The sequence below is a fragment of the Salvelinus namaycush genome, chromosome 1 (genome assembly GCF_016432855.1).
Source record: "Salvelinus namaycush isolate Seneca chromosome 1, SaNama_1.0, whole genome shotgun sequence".
Lineage (NCBI taxonomy): Eukaryota > Metazoa > Chordata > Actinopteri > Salmoniformes > Salmonidae > Salvelinus > Salvelinus namaycush.
Window position 1 is genome coordinate 62,161,757 of NC_052307.1, and position 17,437 is coordinate 62,179,193.

The 17,437-nt window shown below is 43.8% G+C and overlaps 1 pseudogene; it reads left to right on the forward strand.

Moving 5' to 3' along the window:
• Positions 1-761: 761 nt before the first annotated feature.
• LOC120046733 lies at positions 762-16,819 on the forward strand (annotated as a pseudogene).
• The last annotated feature ends 618 nt before the right edge of the window (positions 16,820-17,437 follow it).

Genomic DNA, 17,437 nt, shown 5'->3' on the forward strand with positions numbered 1-17,437 from the left:
TACATCTTATAGGATGTAGTCTGCCTCAAACCTCAGATAAGCCGTGTGTAGGAGGGAGATTCCTAGATTTTATAAGTGTGCAGGAGGACATGAGACAAAGGAATGTGTAGTATCAGTGGAAATGTGTGTGTGTGTGTGTAAACTGTAGGGGTACCCATGGTGCTGAAGATCAGAACTGTGTCCGGTGAGAGAAAGGCAGGTTCAGGTTGCCAGGATCAGAGTAGTGCAGAAGGTGTTGTATGCTAAGGCAGTGAAGAGAGTAGTAGAGGAAGATGGGTGCAGGGTGAGGGATCCTAAGAGGATCCCTGTGAGTAGGCCGAGGCCAATGGAGTGATAGGAATAACGTGCTTCAGTAAGTTTTTTTTTTTTTTTTTGGCGTTCAAGGCCATGGTTGTCAATTGTACTGCAGGGATGGAATGTAAATCACAGAGGATAGATGATGTGGTGGCAGCTACTGAGAAGTACTTGGGTGTAGGAGATTTTACTGCCAAAGCGTTAATGTTTTTGAATTATAGTGTCCCATCCTCCCAGACTGCTGGCCTGAAGTAGGATCAGATGGGGCCAAAGTAGTGGAATAGTGGTGAGGTTTTAATGGGTGTAGGGTTAGTTGGAAGGGCAATTAATTTTTTTCACAAAGTGTAATGAATTCATACTACAAAAAATACAGTAGGTGGCGGCATACACTATTGATATTTGTTTGCGGACTGCCAAGAAGAAGAAGAAAAAAAAAAAAGAATTTTGTACAGCCAAATCTCGCGAGAGCGTCTGAGTCGCAGGGACAACATCACTTCTGCCTTTTAGGGGAAAATGTCAAACCAAGATCCATTATTTTACTAACGGATTGGACTGATCCTTTGAATTCCGTGTATATGTTTTGTATGGGCTATATGCTATTAATGCGAGAATACTTATAATTTAAAAGGTAAGACTTATTTTGGTGAATGTAAGTGTTCTTATGTCTGAGCTTGCTAGCTAACGTTTGACAGCGAGCAAGCTAGTTTACTGGTAGTTCCTCTGCGTATATAGCTTGTTGTAACTAACGTAACTATTGATTGATCAATACCCTGAACTAATGCAGCTAGCTAACTTGACTTGAAACTAGCTAGGTTTTGTCCAGTTAGCCGACGAGTCAATAGCCAACTGTTAGCACATCATGTTTGCTCAGGTTAGCCACTGCACCTATGTGAAGCTAGCCACAATAAGGATCAGCCACAATAGTGGAATTTGCTGTATGCCTTTAAAATAAAAGTCCCCAATTGACAGTGATGCAAACGGAAACTAATAGTGGTAATACAATTATTAGTTATTTTGACAACAAAAAAAAGTTAATTGCACTGTGGATGTGTTAAGAGTTCAGAATTGCATTGGGGGCATACTAACATGCACGGTACAGCCTTACCCCATTTCGTGAACCCAAGATCCATAGGTAAGGTTGTACATTGCAATATGAATGTCATATGGTCAAATCAAATTGTATTAGTCAAATATTCTGAATACAACAGGTGTATCTTACCATGAAATGCTTACTTACGAGCCACTAACCAAAAATGTAGTTTAAAAAAACACATGAGAATAAGAAATAAAAGTAACAAGTAATTAAAGAGCAGCAGTAAAATAACAATAGCGAGACTATTTACAAGGGGGTACCGGTACAGAGTCAATGTGCAGGGGCACCGGTTAGTTGAGGTAATATGTACATGTAGGTAGAGTTGTTAAAGTGACTATGCATAAATGATAACAACGGAGAGTAGCAGCGGTGTAAAAGGGAGGGGGAGGGGGGGGGGGGGGGGGGGGGCAATGCAAAGAGTCCGGGTAGCAATTTGATTAGGTGTTCAGGAGTCTTATGGCTTGGGGGTAGAAGCTGTTTAGAAGCCTCTTGGGACCTAGACTTGGCGCTCCGGTACCGCTTGCCATGCGGTAGCAGAGAGAACAGTCTATGACTAGGGTGTCTGGAGCTTGGCCCCAGTGATGTACTGGGCCGTTCGCACTACCCTCTGTAGTGTCTTGCGGTCGGAGGCCGAGCGGTTGCCATACCAGGCAGTGTTGCAACCAGTCAGGATGCTCTCGATGATGCAGCTGTAGAACCTTTGAGGATCTGAGAACCCAGGCCAAATCTTTTCAGTCTCCTGAGGGGGAAACGGTTTTGTTGTGCCCTCTTCACAACTGTCTTGGTGTGCTTGGACCATGTTAGTTTTTTGGATATGTGGACACCGAGGAACTTGAAGCTCTCAACCGGCTCCACTGCAGGCCAGTCGATGAGAATGGGGGTGTGCTTGGTCGTCTTTTACCTGTAGTCCACAATCATCTCCTTTGTCTTGATCACGTTGAGGGAGAGGTTGTTATCTTGGCACCACACGGCCAGGCCGTCTCATTGTTGTCGGTGATCAGGCCTATCACTGTTGTGTTATCGGCACACTTAATGATTGTGTTGGAGTCGTGAACAGGGAGTACAGGAGGGGACTGAGCACACACCCCTGAGGGGCCTCTGTGTTGAGGATCAGCATGGCGGATGTTGTTACCTACCCTTACCACCTGGGGGCGGCCCGTCAGGACGTCCAGGATCCAGTTGCAGAGGGATGTGTTTAGTCCCAGGGTCCTTAGCCTTTAACGAGTCACCAACCCGGATCCGGGATCACCCCCCACTCCCCCCCCACTGAGTAGCATAGCTAGCATAGCGTCACAAGTAAATTGTAGCATCTAAATATCATTAAATCACAAGTCCAAGACACCAGATGAAAGATACAGATCTTGTGAATAAAGCCACCATTTCAGATTTTTAAAATGTTTTACAGGGAAGACACAATATGTAAATCTATTAGCTAACCACGTTAGCATAAGACACAATTTTTTTACTCCAACAGTTTTTTCCTGCGTCAGTAGCTATCACTAATTCGACTAAATAAAAATATATATAGCCACTAACCAAGAAACAACTTCATAAGATGACAGTCTGATAACATATTTATGGTATAGCATAGTTTTTTTTTGAAAAATGTGCATTTTTCAGGTATAAATCACAGTTCTACATTGCAGCTGCAATCTGAAATAGTGCTGACGCAGCCAGAACAATTACAGAGACCAACGTCATATAACTAATTACTTATCTTAAAACATTTCAGAAAAATACACAGCGTACAGATATTGAAAGCCCAACATCTGGTGAATCCAAACAATATTTCAGATTTATTAAATGTTTTATAGCGAAAACAAAATGTAGCGCTAAATTAGCATAGCCACGCCAGCCAGAACCAGCTGGGCGCCCCCGACCAGTTCACATGCACGACAGATATATGAAATAACATCGTAAATTGGGTCTTACTATTGCTGATCTTTCATCAGAATGTTGATCAAGGTGTCCTTAGTCCTGATGAGTCGTTCAATCCATTCATAATGGCAACTTTCCCTCTTCATTTAGAATATGTACTGGTCGACTGGCCAAAGTAAAAAAAGTCACAGAACGGAACACGGCAAAACTCCCGAAAAAATTCAAATAATCTGATTAAACTATATTGAAAAAACATACATTAAGATGATATGGTCACATGTATCAAACAAACTTCGAGACGGAGATAGTTTTCATCCGTAACGGCAGCAAAACAGTAGACAATCGCACCTCCAAATAGCGCGATTCAGAGAACCGGAAGTTGTCGGTCACGCCAAAGAAATAGGTCTTATTTCACGTCAGTACAAGATAAACAAAAAATTTCTCCTCTGACGTCCTCTTGACACCCAGAGGAAGACGAATGAAGTGTGTTTCGGGTCATAGGTGGCGTGACCATATATAGGCAGAGCGTTGAAGCGAGCATACACATCTTGCATTCTTCTTCTTGGTCAGGGAAAGTGCTGTCAAATGACTTCTGTTTCACTCAGAGACAAAATTGAAACGGTTTTAGAAACTATAGATTGTTTTCTATCCAATGGTATTAATTATATGCATATAGTAAGAGCAATAATTGAATAAGAGGCAGTTTAATCTGTAGAGGAAATTATGCTAATGCGAAAACAGCACCCCCTATAGTGGCAAGAAGTTAGCTTAGTGATGAGCTTTGAGGGCTCTAAGCTGTTGAACACTGAGCTGTAGTCGATGATTAGCATTCTCACATAGGCGTTCCCTTTGTCCAGGTGGGAAAGGGCAGTGTGGAGTGCAATGAAATTGCATCTGTGGATCTGTTGATGCGGTATGCGAATTGGAGTGGGTCTAGGGTTTCTGGGATAATGGTGTTGTTGTGAGCCATGACCATTCTTTCAAAGCACTTCATGGCTGAAGACTTGAGTGCTACAGGTTGGTAGTCATTTAGGCAGGTTACCTTAGTGTTCTTGGGCACAGGCACTATGGTGGTCTGCTTAAAACATGTTGATATTACAGACGCGGAGAGGGAGAGGTTGAAGATGTCAGTGAAGACACTTGCGCATGCTCGCAGTACACATCCTGGTAATCCGTCTGGCCCTGCGGCCTTGTGAATGTTGACCTGTTTAAAGGTCTTACTCACATCGGCTGCGGATAGAGTGATCACACAGCCTTCCGGAACAGCTGGTGCTCTCATGCATTTCAGTGTTATTTGCCTCGAAGCGAGCATAGAAGTTATTTAGCTCGTCTGGTAGGCTCGTGTCACTGGGCAGCTTTTGGCTGTGCTATCCTTTGTAGTATGTAATGGTTTGCAAGCCCTGCCACATCCGACGAGCGTCAGAGCCGGTGTAGTAAGATTCAATCTTAGTCCTGAATTGACGCTTTGCCTGCTTGATGGTTCGTCGAAGGGCATAGCGGGATTTCTTATACAGTAAGCGTCCGGATTAGTCTCCTGCTCCTTGAAAGCGGCAGCTCTAGCCTTTAGCTCAGTGCGGATGTTGCCTGTAATCCATGGCATCTGGTTGGGGTATGTACGTACGGTCACTGTGGGGACGACGTCATCGATGCACTTATTGATGAAGCCGATGACTGATGTGGTGTACTCCTCAATGCCATTGGAGGAATCCCAGAACATATTCCAGTCTGTGTTAGCAAAACAGTCCTGTAGCTAAGCATCTGACCACTTTTTTATTTTTATTGATCTAGTCACTGGTGCTTCCTGCTTTAATTTTTGCTTTTAAGCAGGAATCAGGAGGATAGAATTATGGTCAGATTTGCCAAATTGAGGGTGAGGGAGCGCTTTGTATGGGTCTCAGTGTGTGGCGTAAAGTTGGTCCAGTGTTTAGTTTTTTCTCCTCTGGTTGCACATTTAACATGCTGATAGAAATGTGGTAAAACGGATTTAAGTTTCCCTGTATTGAAGTCCCCGGCCACTAAGAGCGCCGCTTCTGGGTGGGCATTTTCTTCTTTGCTTATATTCTTTGCTTATATATTATAGAGTTGGTTGAGAGCGGTCTTAGTGCCAACTTCGTTCTGTGGTGGTAAATAGATGGCTACGAATAACATAGATGAGAACTCTTGGTAGATAGTGTGGTCTACAGATTATCATAAGGTACTCTACCTCAGACGAGCAAAATCTCGAGACTTTAATATTAGACATTGCGTACCAGCTGGTCTTGGGAGAATGGTCTTGAACACTGAGCTGTCGTCAATAAACATCTTTCTTACATGGGTGCTGCAGTGCCTAGCCCCACTCCCCAGGTGCTCTCATTTGTTGACTTCTGTAACCGTAAAAGCCTTGGTTTCATGAATGTTAACATTAGAAGCCTACTCCCTAAGTTTGTTTTACTCAAATCAAATCAAATGTATTTATATAGCCCTTCGTACATCAGCTGATATCTCAAAGTGCTCTACAGAAACCCAGCCTAAAACCCCAAACAGGTGTAGAAGCACGGTGGCTAGGAAAAACTCCCTAGAAAGGCCAAAACCTAGGAAGAAACCTAGAGAGGAACCAGGCTATGAGGGGTGGCCAGTCCTCTTCTGGCTGTGCCGGGTGGAGATTATAACAGAACATGGCCAAGATGTTCAAATGTTCATAAATGACCAGCATGGTCAAATAATAATAATCACAGTAGTTGTCGATGGGGTGCAGCAAGTCAGCACCTCAGGAGTAAATGTCAGTTGGCTTTTCATAGCCGATCATTAAGAGTATCTCTACCGCTCCTGCGGTCTCTAGAGTTGAAAACAGCAGGTCTGGGACAGGTAGCACATCCGGTGAACAGGTCAGGGTTCCATAGCCGCAGGCAGAACAGTTGAAACTGGAGCAGCAGCACGGCCAGGTGGACTAGGACAGCAAGGAGTCATCATGCCAGGTAGTCCTGAGGCATGGTCCTAGGGCTCAGGTTCTCCGAGAGAGAGAAAGAAAGAGAGAATTAGAGAGAGCATACTTACATTCACACAGGACACCGGATAAGACAGGAGAAGTACTCCAGATATAACAAACTGACCCTAGCCCCCCGACACAAACTACTGCAGCATAAATACTGGAGGCTGAGACAGGAGGGGTCAGGAGACACTGTGGCCCCATCCGATGATACCCCTGGACAGGGCCAAACAGGAAGGATATAACCCCACCCATTTTGCCAAAGCACAGCCCCCACACCACTAGATGGATATCTTCAACCACCAACTTACCATCCTGAGACAAGGCCGAGTATAGCCCACAAAGATCTCCGCCACGGCACAACCCAAGGGGGGGCGCCAACCCATCCCGTCAGTAGATGATGCCTGGCTATTCTTTAAAAGTGCCTTCCTCACCATCTTAAATAAGCATGCCCCATTCAAAAAATGTAGAACTAGGAATAGATATAGTCATTGGTTCACTCCAGACCTGTCTTCCCTTGACCAGCACAAAAACATCCTGTGGCGTTCTGCATTAGCATCGAATAGCCCCCGTGATATGCAACTTTTCAGGGAAGTTAGGAACAAATATACACAGGCAGTTAGGAAAGCTCAGGCTAGCTTTTTCAAACAGAAATTTGCATCCTGTAGTACTAACTCAAAAAAGTTCTGGGACACTGTAAAGTCCATGGAGAATAAGAGCTCCTCCTCCCAGCTGCCCACTGCTCTGAGGCTAGGAAACACTGTCACCACCGATAAATCCACTATAATTGAGAATTTCAATAAGTATTTCTCTACGGCTGGCCATGCTTTCCACCTGGCTACCCCTACCCCGGTCCACTGCCCGGCACCCTCCACAGCAACCCGCCAAAGCACCCACCATTTCTCCTTCACCCAAATCCAGATAGCTGATGTTATGAAAGAGCTGCAAAATCTGGACCCCTACAAATCAGCCGGGCTAGACAATCTGGACCCTCTCTTTCTAAAATGATCTGCCGAAATTGTTGCAACCCCTATTACTAGCCTGTTCAAACTCTCTTTCGTATCGTCTGAGATTCCCAAAGATTGGAAAGCTGTCGTGGTCATCCCCCTCTTCAAAGGGGGTGACACTCTAGACCCAAACTGCTACAGACCTATATCTATCCTACCCTGTCTTTCTAAGGTCTTCGAAAGCCAAGTTAACAGATTACCGACCATTTCGAATCCCACCGTACCTTCTCCGCTATGCAATCTGGTTTCAGAGCTGGTCATGGGTGCACCTCAGCCACGCTCAAGGTCCTAAATGACATCATAACCGCCATCGATAAGAGACATTACTGCGCAGCCGTATTCATCGACCTGGCCAAGGTCAATCACCACATTCTTATTGGCAGACTCGACAGCCTTGGTTTTTCAAATTATTGCCTCACCTGGTTTACCAACTACATCTCTGATAGAGTTCAGTGTGTCAAATCGGAGGGCCTGTTGTCCGGACCTCTGGCAGTCTTTATGGGGGTGCCACAGGGTTCAATTCTCGGGCCGACTCTCTTCTCTGTATACATCAATGATGTTGCTCTTGCTGCTGGTGATTCTCTGATCCACCTCTACGCAGATGACACCATTCTGTATACTTCTGGCCCCTCTTTGGACACTGTGTTAACTAACCTCCAGACGAGCTTCAATGCCATACAACTCTCCTTCCGTGGCCTCCAACTGCTCTTAAACGCAAGTAAAACTAAATGCATGCTATTCAACCGATCACTGCCCGCACCTGCTCGCCCGTCCAGCATCACTACTCTGGACGGCTCTGACTTAGAATACGTGGACAACTACAAATACCTAGGTGTCTGGTTAGATTGTAAACTCTCCTTCCAGACTCACATTAAGCATCTCCAATCCAAAATTAAATCTAGAATCGGCTTCCTATATCGCAACAAAGCATCCTTCACTCATGCTGCCAGACACCCTCCTAAAACTGACCATCCTACCGATCCTCGACTTCGGTGATGTCATCTATAAAATAGCCTCCAACACTCTACTCAACAAACTGGATGCAGTCTATCACAGTGCCATCCGGTTTGTCACCAAAGCCCCATACACTACCCACCATTGCGACCTGTACGCTCTCATTGGTTGGACCTCGCTTCATACTCGTCGCCAAACCCACTGGCTACAGGTCATCTACAAGTCTCTGCAAGTCTCTGCCTTATCTCAGCTCACTGGTCACCACAGCAGCACCCACTCGTAGCACGCGCTCCAGCAGGTATATCTAACTGGTCACCCCCAAAGTCAATTCCTCCTTTGGTCGTCTTTCCTTCCAGTTCTCTGCTGCCAATGACTGGAACGAACTGCAATAATCTCTGAAGCTGGAAACACTTATCTCCCTCACTAGCTTTAAGCACCAACTGTCAGAGCAGCTCACAGATTACTGCACCTGTACATAGCCTATCTATAATTTAGCCCAAACAACTACCTCTTCCCCTACTGTATTTATTTTGCTCCTTTGCACCCCATTATTTCTATTTCTACTTTGCACATTATTCCACTGCAAATCTACCATTCCAGTGTTTTACTTGCTATATTGTATTTACCTCGCCACCATGGCCTTTTTTTGCCTTTACCTCCCTTATCTCACCTCATTTGCTCACATTTTTCTACTGTATTATTGACTGTATGTTTTGTTTATTCCATGTGTAACTCTGTGTTGTTGTATGTGTCGAATTGCTATGCTTTATCTTGGCCAGGTTAAATAAAGGTGAAATAAATAAATAAAAATGAAAGAGCAGGTGTTCCTAATGGTTTGTACTCAGTGCCTGTAGAAAAAGTCTACATACAGCCCCTTGAACTTTTTTCACATTTTGTTGTATTACAAAGTGGGATTGAAATATGTAATTTTTTCTCATTGATCTACATAAAATACTCTGTCAAATTGAAAAGAGAATCCTACACATTTTTACAAATTAATAAAATATTTAACTAAAATATAGTCATTGCGTAAGTATTCACCCGCTTTGTTTAGGCAAGCCTAAATTAGTTCAGAAGTAAAATGTGGCTTAACAAATCCCACTAAATTATATGTGAAATAATAGGGATTGAAAAAAAAAAAAAGATGACTACCCACTTCCTCTGTCACCCATACATACAGTACAAGTCAAAAGTTTGGACACGCCTACTCATTCCAGTGTTTTTCTTTATTTTTACTATTTTCTAAATTGTAGAATAATAGTGAAGACATCAAAAATATGCAGTAACACATATGGAATCATGTATTAACCAAAAAAGTGTTTAACAAGTCAAAATATATTTCATATTTTAGATTCTTCAAATAGCCATCCTTTGCCTTGATGACAGCTTTGCACGCTCTTGGCAAACGAACGGAGTTCAAAGGCTGTGATCGGAGAAAACTGAAGATGGATCAACAACATTGTAGTGACTCTACAACAATGACTTATATGACAGAGTGAAAAGAACAATTTAAATATACAGAATCAAAATATTCCAAAACATGTATGCATCAAGGCACTAAAGTAATACTGCAAAAAAAACACAGCAAAGGAATGCATCACTGAATTAGCTGCCTCCTTACTTTCTAGCATGGTGCTGGCTCCAGCATGGTATGGGTATGAGTTTTTCAGGATGAAAAGAAACGGGACAGAGGGAACCACAGGCAAAATCCCAGAGGAAAACCTGTTTGTCTGCTTTACACCAGACACTGGGAGGGGAATTCACCTTTCAGCAGGACAATAAGCCATATATACACTGGAGTTGCTTACACTTCTAATTGGTATGTTCCTGAGTGGCCAAGTTAGTTTTGACCTAAATCTGCTTGAAAATCTATGGCAAGACCTGAAAATTGCTGTCTAGCCCTGATCCCCAGATCATTGACAGAGCTTGAAGAAGTTTGAAAAGAATAATGGGCAAATATTGCACAATACAGGTGTGCAAAGTTTACCCAAGAAGACTAATAGCTGTAATCTGTGCCAAATGACTTTCTAACGTGTATTGACTCAAGGGGGTGAATACTTAAGGTGTTAACATTTTCATTAACATTTTCAGAAATTCATATTTAAAATTTTAAAAAAGATTATCCTTCACTTTGACAGAGTATTTTGTGTAGATCGTTGACCAAGAAATGACACATCCATTTTAATCCGATTTTGTAACACAAAACGTGAAGAAATCCAAGGGGGGTGTAGACTTTATAAGTATGCCCCAATTACAATTTTTAACTAGGCAAGTCAGTTAAGAACTCATTCTTATTTACAATGACGGCCTAGGAACCGCAGGTTAACTGCCTTATTCAGTGGCAGGACGGCAGATTTGTACTTTGTCAGCTCGGGGATTCGATCTAGCCAACTGGCCCAACGCGCTAACCGCTAGACTACCTGTCGCCCCACAATTCTGAAGTCTTTGTTTCGTCAAATTAACAAATTATTGTCTTTTGTTAAGATTATATAACAACATTTCGAACTCGTTTAGCATTATCTTGTCCAAATATGGCCTGATTCCGCTATATGTATCCGTTTGCATCGCTTTCAATGGAGGACTTTTATCTTGAAGGCTACCCGCAAATTCCACTATTGTGGCCAGCTTCACATAGGTAGCCACTGCCTGGCTAGCTAAACATATATTGCAAGCATTCTAAACCATCTGCTATTTACTAGCTGGGACTGGTAACTAATTTACTGCTGGCTATGTTGTGATCACATTAGTTCGTTTGGGTGCTAGTGTCATGATTGTTAGCTAGCTAGTTAGCCACCATTAGTTTAGCTCGTATTATTCGGGATCATCGTGACATTAGATGGCGAGCAGCTGTCGAGTTGGAATGCGAAGGGGAACTGAGTTTTAGTTTCGTATTCACTGAACGTATAACTTGCATTTATGTGAATATTTACAGCTTGTTTTGCTTTCCTGAATCAACCCAGTGAATTAATATCTAACTCGACGCCCTTCGTCATGTCAGATTATGAATGGTGAATAATCCGGGTTGGACGTCTCTGTGAACTGGTGATGGCAGCACGTTCACAGTCATATGATAGCAACTCAAGTGACACCGAGAATTGGGAACGAAAAACACCCGACCTCGCAAACTCTGCAAGCACTCGAGGTGAGGCAATTACTTTGTATTTGATAGTGTGTAAGGTCAGAAAGAACTGACACTTACCAAGATAGTTGTCATTTCTGTGGAGGCATTTCACATCCATGATCATGTGTATAGTGCTATAGGTATAGGCCATCATATTATAGGCTAGACAGATGTTTTTCAGCATAGTCACACACTCATTGTGCATTTTGTAACTTTATTTTATCTATTAAAAAAAAAGAAAAGCAAATATTTTCTTACAACATTTTTTTAAAAGCTCTGCATTGTTGGTTAAGGGCTTGTTGGTAAGGTTGACACCTTTTGTATTTGGCACATGTAACAAATAGATTTTGATTTCATGTTGACATTGTCCTTTGTGATTTCCAATGAAGGGCTGGTTACTCTTGAGCCCAACATCGTAAAAGGCTACTGTTTTTATCATAACTGTAAAGTCAGACAGGCCAGCTGTCATAATGCTCCCAGTAGTCATTATTTTAAAAGTCCACTGTCATGACAGCACTATGTACACTTTATAACTACAAGTTTAAGTAAAGTGTTTGCTAATGGTCTATGCCCTTTACTGGCTGTTGTTTTGGCAGAAAGGAAGTCTTTGGCATTTCTTGGGTCATTGTAGTTGTTATTTAAGAGTCCCCAGAGAGACTAGCTACCTAACTTGCAAAGCAAATTCTTGCAAAAAACAGACCTTATTTTTCCTCATTTGTAAGAACTGGTGCAGAACATGACCATGCAAGTGTGTCTTTTGGCTTCTCTCCAAACAGGAACGTTGGCCTTTTTATACTTCTATGGCTCACTGATGTTATGTGCTCTCATATTAAGAGAACAGACTGGGACAATATGTTCAATATTTCAATACTAAATGGGACACCATTACTGATGATTGTAGGCCTATATAGGGACGCAACCATTTGTGATTAAAGGCCTTGTTCCATTTTGATAGTGCTTTTAATGCCTTTTCCCTTTTAAAAGATGTACCATTAGACAAGTGGTCCGCCTACAATAAAAGGGATTCTGCTTTTGTGTGTACATTTATCTTATTCCATTCTGTCCCGTTAGTCTTCTTGGGTTCGATGGGCTGCTTCTATACTGTCTTTCTTTCCAAATATCTGACTTTCTCAGTATAGATGCATTGTTACTTATTGCTTTGAGTGTGTGACTACATTGTTTCTCTTGCTCCAGGCAGTGCATCAGGTCAGGGCGGTGTTGTTATAATTACCTCTAGAGGTAAATACTGGTTCTAGTAAAGCTCTAGCCCCGAACCATACTTTCACTGCGGTTCTGAGTGTCTCTACGGTTACAGCAGACACAGGATTTGTGACCTGCAATCTGTAATAATACATTAGGGGACAACAGAGGGAGAGTGTGTGTGTTGTGTGTTATCTGTGTAGAGTTTAACTGCAATTAGTATTTAGTGTGCTTTCTGCTCTGGCCAGCGCTCAGTCGTGTGCATCTCGACTGGAGGCAGACCTGGTGAAGATGAGCCTGCATGGTGCTAGCGGAGGCAGTGACCGCTCACGCGACCGCCGCCGCTCCAGCGACCGCTCCCGAGACTCGTCACACGAGAGGGGAGAGGGCCAGCTCACCCCTTGCATCAGAAATGTCACCTCGCCTACCCGCCAGCACAACAGCGGTGAGTAGAACGTACTGAGACCACTTTCACAAGTCTCCTAAAATAAGTTTTCTAAGAGAACATGTTGGATGTTAATGTTGGCATGTAATTGGAGTAGTTTGTGAGAAAGGTCAGTCGTCATGCCAGTGAGTTAGTCCCTCTCTCCCTCCACCTCCAGACCGTGAGAGGGACGGTGGCTCCAGGCCCAGCAGCCCCCGTCCTCAGAGGATTTCCCCCAGCGGCTCCAGTAGCAGCGGGCTGGTCAGCAGCCTATCCAGCACTGAGGGCTGCTTTAAGAGCCTGGGGGTGGGAGAGATGGTGTTTGTCTATGAGAATAGCAAGGAGGGACTGGGCACGGGCCTGGGTACCCGCAGCATCCGGACCTCAGGCTCCGAGAGGGTCACTCTTATTGTGGATAACACACGGTTCGTGGTGGACCCTTCAATCTTCACAGCACAGCCCAACACCATGCTGGGCAGGTAGGGCTGACCTCATTGTTGTACTTTGTTATGGTAAAATCATCAATCCATATGAAGTTTTGTTTTACCAGTGTGGTTATATGAGGAGGAAGTCACCTACATGGGTTTTTTCCTTTAGATTCTTTATTGTATGAATGCTGAACAACACTGAAATGTGACCTGTTTTGTGGTTTCTTGCAGAATGTTTGGATCTGGAAGGGAACACAATTTCACACGGCCCAATGAAAAAGGAGAGTATGAAGTCGCCGAAGGCATCAGCTCTACAGTGTTCCGAGCCATCCTGGTCAGTCAATAGCACTGTATTACCAAGTACAACACTCCCTTTTACTAGCTTGGTCAAATATTGACTGTTTTTACTTGAAGAAAAATATTCCTTGATCTAGCGTTGCCATTGCTAACCTTTGCTCTTCTGAGCCACAAGAGGCAGCCTGCTACTCATAGTAATCCTGAATTGATTAACTTATTTGTAGCCTAAAACATTTACTCAAGGCTATAGAGTCAGCCTCAGACTGTTATTATAGAATGGAGTAGATGCCATGAGTTATCCACTGAGGCTATGAGTGTCCTGAGAACAACTACAAGAATCAGTACCAGTGGCTGTAGGCTGCTGAAGTGAATATGGAGGAATGGATTGATTCAAATGTGGGCTGTTGTTGACAAACAGGGATCACTCTTAGAGGCATAGCATTTGATTTGAAAGATGTACCTTTTTATTTTTGCATTCGCAAATCTAATCCATGCCGAGCTCAGCTGGCAGTAAACTGATATCTCTACGTACTGTAGGGGAGACAGCGTTGGCCATTTTAGGAAGGGGGAGCTGATAGGGGGGCTGATGTCTGTGAGTGAGGCAGTCTCTGTAATGGCTGTCTTTTGTGTTTTCTCTGTTCACTCTCTAACTGGCAGGATTACTACAAGTCTGGAATAATCCGTTGCCCCGATGGAATCTCCATCCCTGAGCTGAGGGAGGCATGTGACTATCTGTGCATCACCTTTGACTACAGCACCATCAAGTGCAGAGACCTCAGTGAGTATACCCCCTTTTTACCCTTGACCTGGTTGGCTCAGTGAACATAAATCATGAGCCCTTGGTTTTCATATCCCTTATTAGTGATTAATTAGGTTTCCATAAGACTGATGAAAATGTTCTGGGAAGTTAGTGTGTTGGTTTGCGTCTCTGAACTGCTGTCTCCTGACTGACCATGTCCCATTGTCCCTAGGTGCCCTCATGCATGAGCTGTCTAACGACGGTGCCCGGCGTCAGTTTGAGTTCTACCTGGAGGAAATGGTTGTGCCTCTGATGGTGGCCAGCGCCCAGAGCGGAGAGAGAGAATGTCACATCGTGGTGCTCACTGATGATGACGTAGTGGACTGGGACGAAGAGTACCCACCACAGATGGGAGAAGAGTACTCACAGAGTGAGTGAATCCACACACTCTCCACCCACCCCTATTTGACCTAGATCTTTTTATTCATTTATGTATTTATTTTTTACCCCCTTTTTCTCCCCAATTTCGTGGTATCCAATTATTAGTAGTTACTGTCTTGTCTCATCGCTACAACTCCCGTTCTGGCTCGGGAGAGACGACGGTCAAGAGCCATGCGTCCTCCGAAACACAACCCAACCAAGCCGCACTGCTTCTTAACACAGCGCGCATCCAACCCGGAAGCCAGCCGCACCAATGTGTCGGAGGAAACACCGTACACCTAGCGACCTGGTCAGCGTGCACTGCGCAAGGCCCGCCACAGGAGTCATTAGTGCGCGATGAGACGAGGATATCCCTACCGGCCAACCCTCCCTAACCCGGACGACGCTAGGCCAATTGTGCGTCGCCCCATGGACCTCCCGGTCGCGGCCGGCTGCGACAGAGCCTGGGCTCGAACCCAGAGTCTCTGGTGGCACAGCTAGCACTGCGATGCAGTGCCTTAGACCTGACCTAGATATTTTGTGTGTACATAATGTGTGACGTTTTTAAATGTTTGTAGTTCTGTCCTTGAGCTTTTTCTTGTCTATTAATGTTCTGTATTATTTCATGTTCTGTGTGGACCTCAGGAAGAGTTTCGGCTTTCGCAAGAGCTAATAGGGATCCTAATAAGATACCAAAAATGTGATCTTCCTAATTAATAATCCCTGCTGTGGATTAAACTGTTGTTCACTTACCTAAAGGGACAAACTTAATTGACACTGCTTAAAAAAAGTTGTTGATAATGAGTTGCTGTGTTTCATAACATTTTATTTTCTCTCTGCAGTAATATACAGCACAAAACTATACCGGTTCTTCAAATATATAGAAAATCGAGATGTTGCCAAATCAGTGTTAAAGGAGAGAGGACTGAAGAAAATAAGATTAGGCATTGAAGGTAAGATGATGGTTTTATCATGTATTTGCTGGGGTTCAGAGCAAAAATTTTAGATTTTGATTCAGCATTGTGAACTCACTGGCTCTGTTGTCTGCACCATGTATTGGTAGGTTACCCCACGTATAAAGAGAAGGTGAAGAAGCGTCCTGGTGGCCGTCCTGAGGTCATCTACAACTATGTCCAGAGGCCCTTCATCCGCATGTCCTGGGAGAAGGAGGAGGGCAAGAGCCGCCATGTTGACTTCCAGTGTGTCAAAAGCAAGTCCATCACTAACCTGGCTGCAGCTGCTGCAGATATCCCCCAGGACCAGCTGGTCAACATGCACCCTGGCCCTCAGGTGGACGAGCTGGACATCCTCCCCAACCAGCCCCCCAGCGAACCCCAGTACAGCTACAACAACGATGCTGGTGACCCAGACGCCCCCTCTCCCGCAGTCTGAGGACTGCCCCCTCCCTCCCCAGCGTACTGCAGCATGGAGCGAGAGGGGGATCAATATAGAGGGGGATCATAACCATATTGCCTTGGCACCTCCTCCACAGCCTTAGAGCCTCAAGGATCTGGTTGACTGTAAAAACCCTATAAGGGACTAGACTGGCAAAAGGGCATATTTCTCTTATTTCTTTAAAAAAAAAAATACTTGACCAAAGGAATTTATTTTTCTGTTAATTGTTTGAAATAAATTTAGCAAACCCAATTATTTTGTAGTTATTATTATTAATATATTATTTACAATGGTTATCGGGCTGTGCACTGTGACGTGTTACTGTGTTCTCCCCCTGAGTTTTATTTCACGTGCAGTTCTGGGCATACTTCCTGGATGGCAAGACTAGTGAATACTGTAACTGTTTGGGGAACAGGTGCAAAGCGTGATACCTGGCCATGGAGATAAGCCTCTGATTTCATCACCATTCAGTGGAAATTACTGTTGAATTCCCCTCAGATATACTTTGAATCATGTAATGGTTGGGTTGGTTGACATCATAGGATTGGTAATGAGATTCTGTGCTCCCTGGATATTCAGCATGACATAAAGACATTAAAATCACTACAATGTATAGTGTTTTTATTCCTATCATTGTGCTTATTTTCCATTAATAGCACTTGAGTTGAAAGAGGTTACTTTCACCTTCTTATTCCTCTACACTTTCAAACTGAAAGTAGCCTAATACATGTGGAATACCTAGCCTGCAATTGTTGTTTGAGTTGACCTGATTTCAGATCAGGAGGAACGTCTTCCTTTTATGGGTCATTTGGATAATCTACCTGTTGCTAGGGAACAACAATATTTCCCAGGGGTCAGTAGTAAAGCACATCCTGTGTGTGGGTGGATGCCTCTGGCAGTGAGGTGGTCCAGGAAGGTGAGTGGGTGATGAGAAATGGTGTGCCCCCATAATATGCAAACATCACAAGTAGTGTGGACAATACCAACCAGTCTCCTATCAACTCTGGCACAGGAACTAGTCTTTGATTTTTGTCACATTTCATCTATTGTTGGCAAGCAAACAGATTACTCACTATTCCCACACTCAACATATTGTAGCAAAGTACCTTGGATTTCCGCATTGTAGCAACAATGTAAAATCCCTACAGCTGATTTAGCAGTGATACTGTATGCCACTGGATGGTAACTTGATACAGACCGCCCTGTTTTGTATTTTCGAAAA